The sequence below is a fragment of the Pezoporus wallicus genome, unplaced genomic scaffold (genome assembly GCF_028554395.1).
Source record: "Pezoporus wallicus isolate ANWC-B61680 ecotype Strahan unplaced genomic scaffold, APGP_CSIRO_Pwel_v1 contig_6644, whole genome shotgun sequence".
NCBI lineage: Eukaryota > Metazoa > Chordata > Aves > Psittaciformes > Psittacidae > Pezoporus > Pezoporus wallicus.
In genome coordinates, this window is record NW_026637098.1 from 676,393 (window position 1) to 693,442 (window position 17,050).

Here is a 17,050-nt window from a genome sequence, read left to right on the forward strand (position 1 = left end):
TAGGAATTTCTCTGCTCACTGTTCTCAAGCTAAGAGGTTGGAAAGAAGCTGTATCCTGGCAGAGAAATTCCCTACTTTTACCTTTCAATTTATCTTCTCTTTTCTTGCACCTGGGAAAACACAATCCAAGAGTGCAGCACAGGCTGAGCTCTGCCTGGCTAAGAACAGCACTGTGGAAAGCAGTATGGGGGACTAAAGCTCAATGTGAGTGAACAGTGTGCATCCGCAGCAAAGAAATCCAATGGGATGCTGGGGAACATCAACAGGGTCATCACCAGCAGGGATAAAGATGTCATTGTCCCACTCTCCCTCTGTCTAAACTACTTTTGCAGTAGATTAATGCCATAAGGAGTATTAATACATTTCAAAACTGTTATGGTCAATACTTCTCAGCACTTGTTTAACAAATAAATGAGAAACAGCAGCTTGTAATGGCTATCCATCACCCAAAGTACACAGTTAGTATGAAGAGCAGCATTAATACAAGCACATCTGCTAAAGTAAAAAGATGCTCCAGCGTAAAGTGTGCCCAATATAGAAAGAAAGCATTACCTGAAAGTGAAATTGCATACCTGACCTTGATAACTGAGGGAGTGAAAGGTATTAAATGAGTTCCATGACAACACATGCAGAGTCTCTGAGCAGATTACAGATCCAAAATTGTCACAAAAAAAGCTGACAAAATGCCTGAGTGCACACACCAATAACATCAGAAACTCTCAACAAGTGGGAAATGTCTTTTGTCTATGGAATAGAGTAACAATTTCTGCAAACCACAGGTGGATACCGGTGGGATACGGATTAAGAAGGAGCTGTCTTTTGGAAGTCACATTTTGTCTTCTGGTTTGCGTGTACAGTTATAAGCTCTGTATGACTCTTCGTGTATTGACCCAGTCAAACCAAGCAATGCAGGAATTTCTGCTCAGCCACTCAAGTAGAACTATTTACATCAAGATAACTCATTAAACATTCTTCTTAATTCAAGAAAGATACAATTGTGTTCGGTATAAACAGGAAAGTGCAGGATGTGGTTTGATTACTCCACAATGACAGTGATAATACTTTGCTTTTCTTGTGGAGATCCCCAAACCATTTTAAGACGATTGATTAATGAATTTTCAAATGGGTAAGTCAGAAACAATATATTTTGATTTCATAGCTACAGATACTAAAGCACAAAGGCATTAAATGCTAGCCAAGTTTTAGGGACAGGTTGAAAACAGAAGAAAAATGCCCCAACAAAAGGATCACAATTTTTATTCCAGCATAATTTAAATTTCTGGATATCTCGATGTACAGAATGATACAGTGGTTTCCTTTGATCACAAAATCTATTAAATGAAATGCTTGTGGGTAAATATTGAGGTTTTTTGTTGACTTCTCAGGAAAGATGTTTTAAACATTATTTCAACTTAGATCTGCACAAATTGTTTTTCTTTATTCAATACATAAAAGGCTTGTGAATTATTCAACGGAATTTTTTGTGCTTGATTAACCATTCTTGGGACAGGGTTTTCTAGATTTCAGCTAATGCTTTCAAACTGAAAGGACTGAAATTAATAGAATCATGGAATATTTAGGGTTGGAAAGGACCTTAAGATCATCTAGTTCTAACCCCCTTGCCGTGGGCAGGGACACCACACACTGGACCATGTCACACAAGATTCCAACCAACCTAGCCTTGGGACCAGCCACGGATGGAGAACTCACAACTTCCTTGGGCAGCCTGTTCCAATGCCTAACCACACTCACAGTAGAAAACTTCTTCCTTATATCCAATCTAAACTTCCCCTGTTTAAGTTTGAACTCATTACCCCTTGTTCTATCACTATAGTCCTTAATGAAGAATCCAAACTGGTCAATGAAGTCCACATTAAAGAAGGTAATTTAGCATTAAAATTAAAAAATGTTGGCTTTAAGTACCATATAAACCAGCTTCCCAGTTTTCAGGTGCTGCGGTTTAAGCCCAGCCTGTCAATTTGGCCACTGAGCCCTCGCTCACTCCCCCCGCCTTCCTTCCCCCTGCTCCCCGAAGGATGGGGAGGAGAATGGAAAGAAAGTCACTCCAACGGGCTGAGATAAGAACAGTTCAGTAACTAAGGTATAATACAAATCACTACGGCTACCACCAATAATAACAATGATAAGGGAAATAACAAGGGAAGAGAAGCAGGAGGGAAAGGAAGTGCAGCAGGAGGGCCAGGAGACCTCCTTGGATGGATAAGGAGCTCCTGAGGAAAATTCAATTGAAAAAAGAGGCTTATAATAAGTGGAAGCAAGGACAGGTGGCATGGGAAGAGTACAGGGATGTTGTCCGAGAAGCTAGGGACCAACTTAGGAAAGCTAAGGCTCAGTTAGAATTAAACTTAGCTAGAGGTATTAAAGATAACAGGAAGGGATTCTACAGGTACATAGCAAATAAAAAACAGACTAGGGAGAATGTAGGCCCCCTCAGGAAGCTCTCGGGAGAACTGGCTACCCTGGATTTGGAGAAGGCTGAGGTTCTGAATGACTTCTTTGCCTCGGTCTTCACTGGCAAAGGCTCTGACCAAACCACCCAAGTCTTGGAAGGCAGATGCAGGGACTGTGAGAATGAAGACCTTGAGCCCACTGTAGGAGAGGAACTGGTTCGAGACCATCTTAAAAATCTGAACGTGCACAAGTCCATGGGACCCAATGAAATCCATCCGTGGGTCCTGAAGGAGCTGGTGAATGAAGTTGCTAAGCCACTGGTCATCATATTTGAGAAATCGTGGCAGTCAAGTGAAGTTCCCGATGACTGGAAAAAGGGAAATATAACCCCCATTTTCAAGAAGGGGAAAATGGATGACCCAGGGAATTACAGACCAGTCAGTCTCACCTCTGTGCCTGGCAAAATCTTGGAGCAGATTCTCCTGGAAGGCATGCTAAGGCACATGAAAAACAACAAGGTGCTTGGTGACAGCCAGCATGGCTTCACTAAGGGCAAATCCTGCCTGACCAATCTGGTGGCCTTCTATGATGGGGCTACAGAACTGATGGACAGGGGTAGAGAAGCTGATGTCATCTACCTGGACTTGTGTAAAGCGTTCAACACTGTCCCACACAACATCCTTGTCTCTAAATTGGAGAGACATCAATTTGATGGATGGACCACTGGGTGGATAAAGAACTGGCTGGATGGCTGCACGCAAAGAGTTGTAGTCAATGGCTCAATGTCCGGCTGGAGACCAGTAACGAGTAGTGTCCCTCAGGGATCGGTGTTGGGACCGGTCTTGTTCGACATCTTCGTTGCTGACATGGACAGTGGGATTGAGTGCGCCCTCAGCAAGTTTGCCGATGACACCAAGTTGTGTGGTTCGGTTGATACCCTGGAGGGAAGGAATGCCATCCAGAGGAACCTTGACATGCTTGTGAGGTGGGCTGATGCCAGCCTCATGAAGTTTAACCATGCCAAGTGCAAGGTCCTACAGCTGGGTTGGAGCAATCCCAGGCACAGCTACAGGTTGGAAAGAAAAGAGATTCAGAGCAGCCCTGCAGAGAAGGACTTGGGGGTGTTGGTCGATGAGAAAATGAACACGAGCAGGCTGCAGTGTGCGCTTGCAGCCCAGAAAGTCAACCGTATCCTGGGCTGCATCAAAAGGAGCGTGACCAGCAGGTTGAAGGAGGTGATCCTGCCCCTCTGCTCTGCTCTTGTGAGACCTCACCTGGAGCATTGTGTGCAGTTCTGGTGTCCTCAACATAAAAAGGACATGGAACTGTTGGAACAAATCCAGAGGAGGCCACAAGGATGATCAGGGCTGGAGCACCTCCCGTATGAAGACAGGCTGAGGAAGTTGGGGCTGTTCAGCCTGGAGAAGAGAAGGCTGCATGGAGACCTCATAGTAGCCTTCCAGTATCTGAAGGGGGCTATAGGGATGCTGGGGAGGGACTCTACATTAGGGACTGTAGTGATAGGGTTCAAACTGAAACAGGGGAAGTTTAGATTGGATATAAGGAGGAAATTCTTTCCTGTTAGGGTGGTGAGGCACTGGAATGGGTTGCCCAGGGAGGCTGTGAATGCTCCATCCCTGTCAGTGTTCAAGGCCAGGCTGGACGAGGCCTTGGGTGATATGATTTAGTGTGAGGTGGGTTGGAACTTGATGATCTTAAGGTCCTTTCCAACCCTAATTGTTCTGTGATTCTATGATTCTAAGAGAATACAACCGCTCACTACCCACCAAATGGTACCCAGCCCGATCAAGCAATGACCTAGCCCTTCTGGGTAACTACCCCAGTTCTACATCCTGGGCATGACGTGCTGTGGTATGGAATACCTCTTTGGTCAGTTTGGGTCAGGTGTCCTGTCTCTGCTTCCTCCCAGCTTCCCCTCCTCCCTGGCAGAGCATGAGACTCGCAAAGTCCTTGGTCAGACTAAACATTTGGGCAGTAACTAAAAACTTGGTGTTATCAGCGCTGTTCCCAGGCTGAAAGTCAAAACCACAGCACTGCACCAGCTACTAAGAAGGAGAAAAATGACTGCTACTGCTGAACCTAAGACATCAGGTTATAAGCCTCCTTCAATTCTGATTCTCTTTGGTTATCAGGGGCTAAGAGTAAAAGCTCTGCTGGAAAATCTTTCAATTTTCTAGTATTATTTTTTCCCCTTTGAATACTTTGGCAACACCAAATAGTTTGCAAGCAGTAGAGTGAAAACAACCATAATACACTGGAAACAAAGTGTATACTATTTTTTTTCTGAGATATTTATGAGTATTAATGAATCATTGATTTGTGAATTTGATAAAGAGATGTATTAGTGCTCATCTGTAGTGGTTGTAATTCTTGTTCTTCTTTCTTTGGTTGATACTAGTAATGTAAAGTACATTGTATAGTAATATAATATAGGTCCTCTCTAGACCTTACAGAAAGGAACGGGCATCTCTAAGGGTGAACCATGTTGACTGCTTTGGGATGAGAGAACCATCTCCCCATGAGTAGGTGTCTAGTAGTCTCCAGTGACCTCATGAGAAGTCAGCCAGATAAAATGGTTAGCCAGAATCTGCAATATCATTTTGGGGTTGAATTTTATCAAAACTGAAAGCTCTTTATAAAACAAATGATAACAACAACAAATGTGCTGAAATATATTTCCCATCAGTGTCCATACCCACAGCCTCATACCAGCCACTGTACTTTAGCACCAGAAAATACTCATGAGAGCTCCCGGTGTCTTTTAAGGCACCAAAGTTTGTAGTAACATCTCCCCTTGATAAAACTTTCATATATAACCTTTGATTAGCCAGGGGTAACCAAGTCCCATGTACTCAAGCTTTCACAGTGTAACAGTGACAGTATGGTATATCTAGACCTAAAGCATCAGTTCTTGACACATTTCAAGAGCTTGCTCTTGGCTTCTACTTAGCTTTCCACAGGATATTGAATCAGCCTGAGGGCACCAGTCCTGCTTTTCAAGTTGCCAAATGTCTTCAGTGGCTCAGGTGGTTGGAATTGTCCTCTGCACTCCAGGGAGAGCGCAGTGATTAGAAACTTCTTTTCCCCTCTGGAAATGAAGCTTCCTCCAAAAGAAAGCTCAGACTTTAGTGCAGTAGACTGAGTTCTGAAAAGCAAGTGGAAAAAAGGCACAAGAACACAAATTCAGTGAGTTGAGAATGTGAACTCAGACTTATTGCTACATTCTGATAAAGGTGAATTGTACTGAATGCCTTTCACGTCTGTGTACAGCCATAATGTACAGTTCAATTAAAGAAAACCCTAGTTTACTTGGGCATTTAAAGTACCTTCTTAATGCTACAGTGTTGGCAATTAGAAAAATTACTGTTGCATACAGTGAGCAAAATCTGAGTCTCAGTTCCAAAGGATTCACTTCAGTGGATTTGCCAATAGTCCATTGATTTCTCACAGAGTTTTACATGTGGGAAGTAGATGCAGCCATGGAGAATGGCAGTGCTGATATTTGTCCTGCCGCTGAAGAACTTCCCTCAGGAAATTTCAGTCTGAGGCTGATGTAGATGATCTGGGTTTCTGGATATGTTATTTAATCTGCCTCATATGCTATGAAGTGGACAGGCTCCAGCTAGAGAATTAATCTGCATCTGCCCAGGACCATGCTGGATAAACTAGAAAGACTTGTGCTGAGCCCTGTGGATTGCAAGAAGGTCCAAATAACAATACCTTATGTCCATGATCAGCCTTGCTGCAATCAGATTTTAACTTGTGTACATTACACCGCATCGCAGGTCACAGCACAAATTTAATTAAATCCTGATAAAAATCAATTTGCAGCTCTTGTACTACTTAAGTCAAAGGTACAAAACTACTGAGCAAGGTGCTCAGCTGGAGAAAGTTCTCAAGTAGAAAATTACAGCTGTGTTTTTTAGGTGTTCATCTAATTTTGTATGCAATGAAGGCCAATGGGCTGGATCCTTGGCTCCATAGTGAGTTCTGCTAGCAGTGGTGGGATGGTCTTCACTTGTGCCAGCTGAGGTCCACCCTTTCATCAAATGGATTAAATCAGAAATCAGCACTGGTTACAGACTTCAATCACAGCACTGGACCTCAGGCTTGTCTGTTATATAAAAGTTCCCTACAATTTGGGATGACTCAGTGTTGTTTCTGTCTCCAGCGGCAACATGATGTCCTTTGGGACATCCAAGATCTATCTCGCTGACACATGGGACCCACCATTTGCATCACAGGAAAAGTCTTGTGACCACGACTGGGATTTCAAAGGATGATATTAAAGGCCCCATGATTTCAAGGGAAATCAGACAGCGCTTCAAAATCTGGCTCTAAGGCTCTCAATGCAGCTGGGACAAACTGAGGCTGATGCTAATAAAAAGCGAGTTCTGCCTGGATTCTAGAGGAAAGGACAGGCACCTGGGAGATCTGGCTGTAATACCAGCTAGCTGGGTGACCTGGGACATAGGAACTTTAAGTCCAGTCTGGTTTTAGTAGGGGGCTAACTGAATATCATGGAGCAAAACCCATGGCTTTTGTCACCTTCAATGACAAAGAGCACCCATGCTGTCATTTTGTAGCAGGCAAGCATCTTAAGGAGCATCCTTACTAATTAGTCTGTGACTGAAAGCAGGTAGTCCTCTCAAGCAGGAAGACAGCAAATTTCTAGATGTGATCTATCCCTTCTGTAATAACTTGCTGGTGATTCTTTCCCTTTTTATCCATTAGCATGCTGTTTGGTTTGCTATCTCTCATCCGCACTCAGAGCATCATCCTTTCTTCGCAGAACAGGGCTACTTTGCATGGGCTTCGTGAATCCAGATTCAGTGCCTCTTATTTTACATGGAATGCTGATGAATAACTCAGCAGTACCTCTGACGCAGATGGCCTCTAAATAACAGACACAAATCAATGACTATGCATTAGAGCTGCAGTTTCTGAGCCGAAGTTGTTTCCATGACAGCTAAAGTTTCTGGACATGCTTATTGCACCCTCTTGTGTTTGTTCACTATAAATGCATGATTTATTCAATCGCATTTGTTCCACATTTTGATGATGGACCAATTGGTGTCTAATGCTGACTTTCCTCTTGGACCTCACTGGTAGAGCACAAAGGACTGGGAAGGAGGATAAGCCATTGGTGTGGATGCTCAGTAATTTTATTTTATAGAGTTTTGATCAGTAACTGCTGCAAATCAGCATCGTTTTTATTTTTCCATTTTGTTGACATCCATTAAAATTATGGTCCTTGGTATAATTGATTCAAGCCAAAATATGTAACCTAAGAAGGAACTTGTATTAGACTATGCAAGCAATGAAAGCATTTCTTTAACATCACTAACTTATGCACAAGGAATTAAATTCACAGCCACTTTGCCTTGCACTTAACTGAAAGGCTTTCCAAGCTATGACGGATGGCGTGTGGGATCTGAAGAGCTTTTCGAGTCCTCCTCACTTCTGCAGTGGGCAGATTGCCCACGTCCCTCCTTTCCTTTGCTTTGCACTTTTCCTGGGCAAGGAAGATATCCTTCAAATAATTATTAAGACTGATAGTGACAGCATACTTCCCTATTGATTTTTCCATCTACCTTCAGGTTCTCTCAGGTTGAGGCTTTCTAAGGCTGCCCAACAGACTGACAGCTTTGAAAGACCAAAGCCAAACGTATCCTTTTAATCTCTGTCATATTAAATGAAATTTGAAGCTTACCTTTACAAGGCTTTACAAATGAGAGTAGATTATTTTTTTTCCCCTGCTTTGCCTGCATTGAAATCCCCAGCCCTATAAAGTGACCAGGCTGTGTTTTCTTTGCTGTGGATGTGGATAGCAGATGGTGAGATTACAGGAGCAGCAGAGGACAAGAAAAGGTCTTGCACATATTTTTGAGGCAGGCTGTTGAAAGCCACAGTATCACCGCACTGTTATAATAGTGATATTATCATGAGGAAGCCTCTGAGCTCCCATTATATATCAGTAATGTTAGGACCCCATTAGTACTGCCTCCAATTTGAAATATTCCAGTGGGGAAAACAGGTGAATGCGTTGGGAAAACCCTGGCAAAAAAAAAAATGACCTTGTTTTCAACCTGTGCTGCTTACACAGTTTTGATGATGTACAAATGCTTTTCCACATCCTCAGCCCTATTGTTCTCGCTCAAAGTGCTCTGGAGGTGTCAGGATTGAGGTGTGTGTGATTGAAGGAAACTAGAGGTTCAGCAGGAAAGAGCTCTACATATTTTGCTTATAGAGAACTAATAAACTGCTGGCTTTGTCAAGATCAAAAAGTAAATCCCAGGACAGAAATATTGCTTTGGGAATTAAAGTTTGTCAACTAAGCAGGGTATGTCCAGCCTGGTGAGAGTTTGATGCAGAATCAAGTTATGTGCATGTATATGTATGCGTACATAAATAAAAGTAAGGTGGTTAAACTCATATAGAATGAATATCATGTGGCATAGCTGTTGCTAGTGTTGCTGTGGTAACCAAGCATGACAATGTGTCAGACAAGTTAATTTTAGACAAAATAAACTGTTTCTTAAAACTGTTGGAGAAACAGATGGATTTTGTCTTAAAATGGACTCTTAAACATTTGCTTTTTGGAAGTGCTTTAGAGGAAGACCAAATACATACACATTCACCTCCCAATAGCTTGCTCAAAGATAAAGGTTTCTAGATGCCACCTTGCCAGGACTGTCTTTATCACCTGTGCCTCACATGCTAAGGTATTTTCCTGTACCTTCTTGAACTGATGCTTGGGCCAGTTCAGAAGATGACTTGATTTCTTTTGGCTGTATTTCTGCTGGGTTGCTTGGCCTGCATTCTCAGCACCCTCTCTAACAGCTCCAGAACTCTCTTTTTTTTCCACGTTTTTCTTTGTGAAGCACCAATTTAATTATATATTTTCCCACAGTGCCTTCACCTTTGCTCTTAGTTTAATATCCTTCAGCCTGCATCCACCAGACCAGACTTAATTTTCAATGAGAAGGTAGCATACAGAATGCAAGCTAACTCTGGGATCTGGGTATGATGACTAGAAATGATTTGATCACTGGACTAGATAATGATGGTTGCTAAGGCACCAGTGGTCATGGCCTTCTTATATACAGGATAAACAGAGGACAGCCCTGAGCAGTATCATTTTCATTCAGGGCTTCAAAAGAGCAATTTCAATGCTGAGGCAAATTATGAGCCAAAGAAGGTGGGAATGAAAATAAGGATAGAAAAATAGGATTGTCTTTTAGTAAATAGATTCAAAGGCAAAAAAAACCCCACCAAGATCAAATAAGAAGAAACTGGTTACCAAACAGAAGACTCTTCTCTCAATAATAAAAACCAGAAGTTGATAAAACTCAAACCAAATTAAAATGACCAAAACCTAGAACCATAAGAAATGAAAATAAACGGCAATTGCTGTCTCCAAGAAGATACTAAATTGAGATAATTGATAAGAGAAGTTGTCGGCATGAGGGAAAAAAAACACTGCAAGGAGTGTTACAGAAAAAGCATATTAAGAGCAAAAGAATTATTATCAGTAGTGTCTTTGCTAGAGCCATGGGTAGCAATTGTAATGATAACAATATCATTTATAATATCAATAAATGCTCCCTAAGCACTTCCTTCCTGAAAAATGACAAGAGGCTATTAAATATTTTTTGGTGATGACAGTGTTTTTTTGTAAGTATTTCAGTAAATCAAGGAATAAACAGCCAAACCTACCAAACCCACCCCTTTTTGATGATCAGCCAGTTCAGAAACCTTTGAGATGACTCTGGCAGAGTTGGCAGAGGAGATAGCTTATGTATTGCTGTGAATATTAATGCATCTTTTCATTCCACTGAAATTCCAAAAAGATGGAACTACTGTATGTGAGATAAGACTGTTTGAGGTGCAGAAGCTGGAGAGCTGACATCTATCACTCTGAAGAAAATAATACAAAAGCTTATATGAAACTCATTTGGTGAAGACTGTAAATATAATTAACGCCAATCAAAACTGTCTCTGGAAAAGGGGCCTTGTCAAACAAACCAGATTTCCTCTTTAAGGAGAAAACTATTTTGGTTGGAAAATGCACTGATAAGTGTAGCAGAATTGCCTAAAGTGCTTGCTTTTATACTGCACACCTTTCTGGCTAAAAATACAGCACTACAGAACATCAATACACCCTGCCACATAACTGACACATTTTATTTATGAGGAAATCGCAGATTTAGGAAGCAAATATAAACCCATTGATACAGGCAGAGATATATCTGCTGATAACAAGAGCAAAATGCAGGTGAACATGATATGTGATGGTCAGAGTGTATGGTTCAATTACAGTTTGACTTACAGTCCCTCTGCATCCCTCCTAGCCTTATGCTCCTCAAATATAGATCTTCTCTAACACCCAGTAGGGAACTCCAGAAATTCTGCTTGACTTGCTACAGCAAAGATCCTGCAAAAAAAAAAGATATTACAGCCCTATAAATAGCAGCTGTTATCCTACAGAGTGGTGCAAGATAGAGACAGAAAGTGAGAGGTTCTGGGGTTGTCATCTCCATTTGGGATGTCTGAGGGCTCAAAGAGTATTTCCAAGCAGCTATGACTAGCGTTGTTTTGAGCTGTGCTCTCAAGACAATAGTGCCCCAATGGTGCTGGGGTCTCCCAAGGGATGCAATGAGACCGAGCATCTCACAAGCAACACTCAGCATCTTACAGGATCAAGCCTGTATTTATCACCAGGGGAAAAGCTAGTCCTACTGTTGAAGCCTACATTCTCTCTTGCTTAATTTCTCCCAATTACTCTTAATTGTGCCCCCAGGAGTAGAGCTCTGTGAATAATTGATTATTTCTTGTTGTTGTTTTGTTGCCAAACTGGGGGGGAGGGGAATTATTCAAGGTTGAATGAAAATGAAAAACATTTAGGTTTTTCTTACCATAAAAAGCCCTCCCCCATCCCCTCCCCCCCTGAATTTTTCAGGGCAAACAAAATAGGTCTTTAATTTAAACCAAAGTGATTTGGTTCATTTTCTTTTTCCGACTGTTGCCAGCAATGAAATGTAACCATATGCAATCTTATAGCATCATTTGAAATGTGACAAAGTCAAAACATGGCATTTAAACACAATGAACTGAAAAGATTCAAATAATATGGTTTGGGGCAGGAGGTCTGCTATAGATCAAATTGAACCAGAATTAGTGAGAATCTCCATTTCCACTCTCAACATGTATTTTCCAGTGACTGAACTGTTTTCCCCATTCTCCCAATTTTGTTGTGATCCTACTTAAGCAGTCTTGTTTTCAGTATTGACGTATTCAGCTTCCATACATAGGTAGGTTTGTGCCCCTTTTCTGAGCTCTCCTTCAGCCAGTTCTACCTAATTATTCTGATCTCTCAGAAGTCAGTCCCTTCTTCCTATTAATCATTTTTCTTCTTGGATTTGCCTCCAATTTATCAACATGGGCCTGGGCAAGAGCTGCTAAGGAATGAATGCTGTGTTAAATTGCAAGCCAGTGACAATAGCTACTGTTCACAGATAGCTGGGGTTTGCTATTTTTCATGCAATTGCCATTTCTGGCTCAGTTTCGTTGCTTTGCCAATCTCCTTGAAACACATTTCAGGCTGGCAAAGGTCCGTTTAGCCCTTCTTTTTTTTTCCTGGAAAAACTGTAGGTAGCTCATTTATAGGCATGGGTTGGAAAAGCACACATCCTGGATGTCCCAGCACCTTCTAATAGTTCATAGTTTTTGAATATTTTACATTACTGTGTTCATTAAAGTAATTGTTCTTGCCCAACTCAACCATTCATTGAATTTGCTTAAGGCTAAAACTTGATATACATACTTGATGCTTCCAAACATCTGCGTGCTTAGATGCCAGAGGCTATAATAAAGCCAAACCTGTCTATATGAAATATTGCAAGGAAAATCACTGGAGGGTCACCAAATTAGAAGCAGCTAAGAGAAAGGAAAAAGCTACCAAAGTTTTCCTGCACATTCAGAGCATCTGTGCTCTAATGCCCTCCTTCACTCATAATCTCAACTCAAACTGATCTGGTAAACAGCGAGGGATGGCGAAGGATTGCATGCTGGGGAGAATCAGGCATGAGAAGAGTGATGAGAAACCTGTGCACGTTTTCTTAATTCATCCAAGCAGAGCAATATTTACTGTTCCTCAAGGTGATTCAACACTGAGTCCTGCTGCCAAAATATAGCCCTTTCAAAAGCACATGAATGCTGATGATGAAAGTGCTCAAACTGTCGATATTTTTCTGACTTTTCCTTTGAGAACTGTGCTATCCATGCTCGCATTTGTTCAGCACACACGCTTCATTGATTTATGTTGTATGAAAACACCTTAGCTGTGTCCTTAAAACCTCATTAGTGTCGGTTAAATATCCATTTGAATCTGAGTTTTATTCACAAATGCAAATTACAGAAGTTTTTAATTGTGTGTCACGCATCAGCGCGATTACAACTTCATCTCCTCTGTTTTGACATAATGTGGATTTAATATTTTGCAAAACCAGCAGCTTAAATAATACACGATGACTTACTATTTATACAGAGGCAAACATTTCCCATCGCTTCTCATGTGGTCAATACCTACTGAGAAAGAAGGCATCCTGCAATTAACAGCAATGAACTAATAATAGCCACTGCTGTGGCCTTGTATAAAAGCAGCAGAATGTTTATTTTCTAACAGGAGTCAGAAAATACTTTGTTTAGCAACAGGAAAGCCATGGTAGACATATGTGTTTTGCATTGTCTACAAAGAACTGATGTCCAAAAGTTTTGCCAGAGTTATGTCATATTAAATTAAAAATAAATTAATAAGAAACAATTAAGAATAAGAAAAGAACATCAAGATTTGTGTGATGTTATGTTTTTGGTGTTCAGTTTAGCATCCTGCTCTGTCACTTCACCTCTCCCATTCCTCCCATGTTCCGGTTTTCTACCTCGACACTGTAACTCTAATAACTTACCATTGCTAATCTTCACCTCCTTCCCTTATAAATCCCCTAGCTCTAGCTAAACAGTGGGCACAAAGAAAAGCCAAAAATGCATATTTCCACCCCATGCACATGATCGGATCAGGGTGAAGTACCCCATCCTGATGCCTGTGTAAGTGCAAATCTGACAGCTCCAAATCCTGTGAAATCCCTTTTACTAGTGTTGCAGTGACCCTTTCCAATGAGCCTTGCCTGCTGTTGTTATTTCTTCATCTAGGAATTGCAGCCTGAACATAGCACAAGAGTCTGTAATTACAATCCTGATGATTTCTTAATTTTCAGCAACTGGATAGGTTGTTCAGTAGGGAACAAGCACAAGCACAGGCTGGTTTCTCTTATTGAAACTGCTCATCTGCTTTGTGAATTCTGAATTCAAATATGCTTTTTTTCAAGCAGACCTTGATGGCATGGCACTGAAACACTTTCCTTCCACAAGCATCTAGCTGTTTTACTCTGTTGGGAAGCCAGTTGGTGATCTTTACTGCTATTGATTTATGGTACTTAAATAATTAATCTTTTGCTTTTCTGCTTCCCTCTTTTTTTGGCAAGAGGGTTTTCTGAAGCTGTGCCTTTCCTGGTAGTGTTGTATAGCAGGTCTCTATCATCAAGATTAACAGTGTTCCATGCTTCACAACCATTTAGGGCTGAAGGTAAAGGATGAGCAACAGTTGCTCAGCTATCTCCCCACTGAATGAAGCAATCAATCAGTCCCCAAAATGCCCTCTCAACAACTGCAATTATGACATTGCTCTTCCCTGAAAGCATCTACCTTTAATGGTCCTTGACCTGAATACATCCTTTATTTGACACTTTTGTGTTACTTCTTTTTTTACCTTTGTAGATATGATGACAGACACTTCCTCCCTCATTCAAAACCTATTCAGTGAAAAGCAGCAAGAACATTGATTTAGCAATTCCAAATTCATAGGTAACTGCCTTCCTCACTTTGTGATTTTTTGCCCTTTGATCCTTTTTCTTCAAAACATATATCATTATCCTATTGACAGAGACTTTTTCCTTAGAAGCTGCTGCTTATGTCTGCAAACTTACCTTTTCCATTGATTCCATACCATCGCTAGACTATCATTGGCAGTAGAATAGATCTCGGGTTCCACATGTTCTCTAGCATGAGTTGTATTGAGTAAGGTGTAAGTCATAGATGAACACTGAGCATCAGAAGAAAAGTTGTGCCCAGAAACAAAACCTCAAGGACCACCTTGCTTATAGGTAGCTGAAGGACACTGAAGAGATGTCAGCCTTTCAGAAAGAAAGTTATTCATGATGTTTTCTGACAGAGATAAAAAAGACAGCCATATCTTGCCAGCAATACCAACCTACTTCTTATAATCTGCAAAACTATGTGGCCAAAAGGCTCCAATTTAAAGGGAACTTGCTTTATCAGCTGATGGAGGTAACTCCCTTTATCACAATTCAGAGTGTTCCAGGTGTTAATTATTAAACAGAAACATATATTTCTCCAAATTCACCTTGAGATACAAAGTTTAACTTTGTCACTGTTTCCACGACAGAACACTTGGATGTCAACAATATTCAAAGTATAAGCTTGTTACTTTAACTTGAATTGTCCACCTAACTTGAAAATGCATCTGATTTTCTTTAGTTATGCATTATAACAGATTTTTCTCTTGCAGCTCTTTTCCAAATCCTTTTCATCTTGTCTTCATGCTTCGCAAATAGTGGACATCTAAATCTGACATCCTATTTCAAGCCCATGATCCATTCAGAGCATGAAGATATGGAAGAACGGTGCAAGGTAATAAACTGTTTTCAACAGATCTGTTATGCAATAATCCAGGAAGGAAAAAGGAGAACAAGAAGAAACAAAACCACCAAAACCCCAGTGTTTTTTAAAAGAAGTAGGTTGAACTTAGTCCTCAGAGAAGGCAGTTGAGCCACATAGCCTTATATACCACTGTGGCGTCAGTAGGACACCTCAAATGTTCCTCTTCTTATTTTCTCTAATAAATACTTCGTTTGCAGATTTAGACTAGATAACTTGTATCTAGCTGCTATGAACCTATGGAGAGTTGAAAGCCATTAATCATGTCTTGCTGTTAAGGAAGGAAGAACATGCAATTCTGGAGACTGTTAGTCAATAAATAGAGACTTTTCAGGCATTCTTAATTGACTACCATTTGTCACCAATTTGCACACAGTAAAATTCTGCTAAGGATACCCTTGCAGCATCGATTGCCAAATCAGAATAAAAAAGAACTTATAACACCCAGTCAGTAAGATTTCTGTAACTCTTTCCCCACCCCACTTCTCCTCATGTCAGTGGGTATTTGAAGTCTGATTTTATAAATAAGGTTAAGAGATATGTGAGCTCGTTATAAATCTCTGCCAGGCTAAGAAATATTAAAGAAGCCTTTAAAGAAAAGCACCAGAGAATAAGGGAGGAGGCCTACAAATAGCACCAGACAGGCTAAAAAATGGTGACTCAACAGTTGTGAAATTCCCTGTTGCACAGATAAAGCTTTTCAGTCTTGGTCAGGAGGAAAATGTGAAAATTTACCCTGGGAACAGTCGCTCTGATGCCGAAAAGGTCTGAAATCTTGCAGATTGGGATGAACTTAGAGAAGTAGCTATCAAGAAAGATGTTCCAACACAGTGAGATCTGTTAGGCTGAAGGATAACCTCATAAGGAAACTGGTAGAAATCCCATTGCTCAACATATTTAAAATTAGGCTGGATACAGCAGGTGTTATGTATCTCTATATGTGCAATAAAAAAACAATACAAAGAAATCACTGTGGCACAGCTGGAGACATGAATAACAGTGTTTAGCTCACAAACAGCTTTAGAAGGCAACTAGTATATTCGGACCATGTATCACAGTGTGGGTTGTGTTGAATTGCAGGGGCAAATCTTGAAGGGAGTTGGACTCCACACTTCAGTAAGTGTTCTCTATTTGGATACCTGTGACCTTACGCTTTGCTAGAGAAGATATAGCTCCCTTTTTTCAGGCTTGCAGTTTACTCCAGTGGCTCCTTATCTGTGTCTCTTGACACCTACAATTTCACATTCCTGCCAACTTGTATAAAGCAGCAAAGAATAATAACTTGGTCCTGCAGTCTATTACTCACTTGGCCAGCTTCTAAACTCTTAGAAATGGTATTTCTCCCTCAATATGCTTTGTCTTGTAACTTGTGAGTTTTATAACTGAAATTTTTCTTCTTTTGTCGCAGTATTTCTCTATTCCTACATATCCCAAAAGATCATGAAACATCAAAACCAGCTATGTTAAGCCTTGGATTTGTCAGGATGCTCACCCATAAGCAATCCAGCAAGGGACCCAGCTGGTTTTTGCAGGGTGTATGTTATCTAGTTTCCATGGTCTAGACCTACAGACACCCAGGAAAACATCAGAACAGAGAATTAGCTCAATTTGTTGTGTTTACAGCAGCAGTGCCTGTGGGAACACTGGTTACACGGACACAGCATGTTGGATCCTGAAAGAGTGAAAGCATTTTGAGAGACTGCCTCAGCAACATGATCAGAGTTTCACAGGGAAGTTAGGCATAACGTGGTACTGATGTTTTTCTTTCGCAAGGCTCAGCCCGACAAGCTTCAGCTCTGGGATAGACACCTTTATAACTGCT

General features: G+C 41.0%; 1 long non-coding RNA gene across 1 annotated transcript; it reads right to left on the reverse strand.

Annotated features, from left to right (window-relative positions):
- Window positions 1-7,738: 7,738 nt before the first annotated feature.
- Window positions 7,739-13,025, reverse strand: LOC130595996 (uncharacterized). The gene is made up of 3 exons (XR_008971438.1): window positions 12,972-13,025; window positions 8,147-8,248; window positions 7,739-7,948 (listed from the first exon to the last, which is right to left on the reverse strand). It is a non-coding gene; the product is annotated as an uncharacterized LOC130595996 (long non-coding RNA).
- Window positions 13,026-17,050: the final 4,025 nt, after the last annotated feature.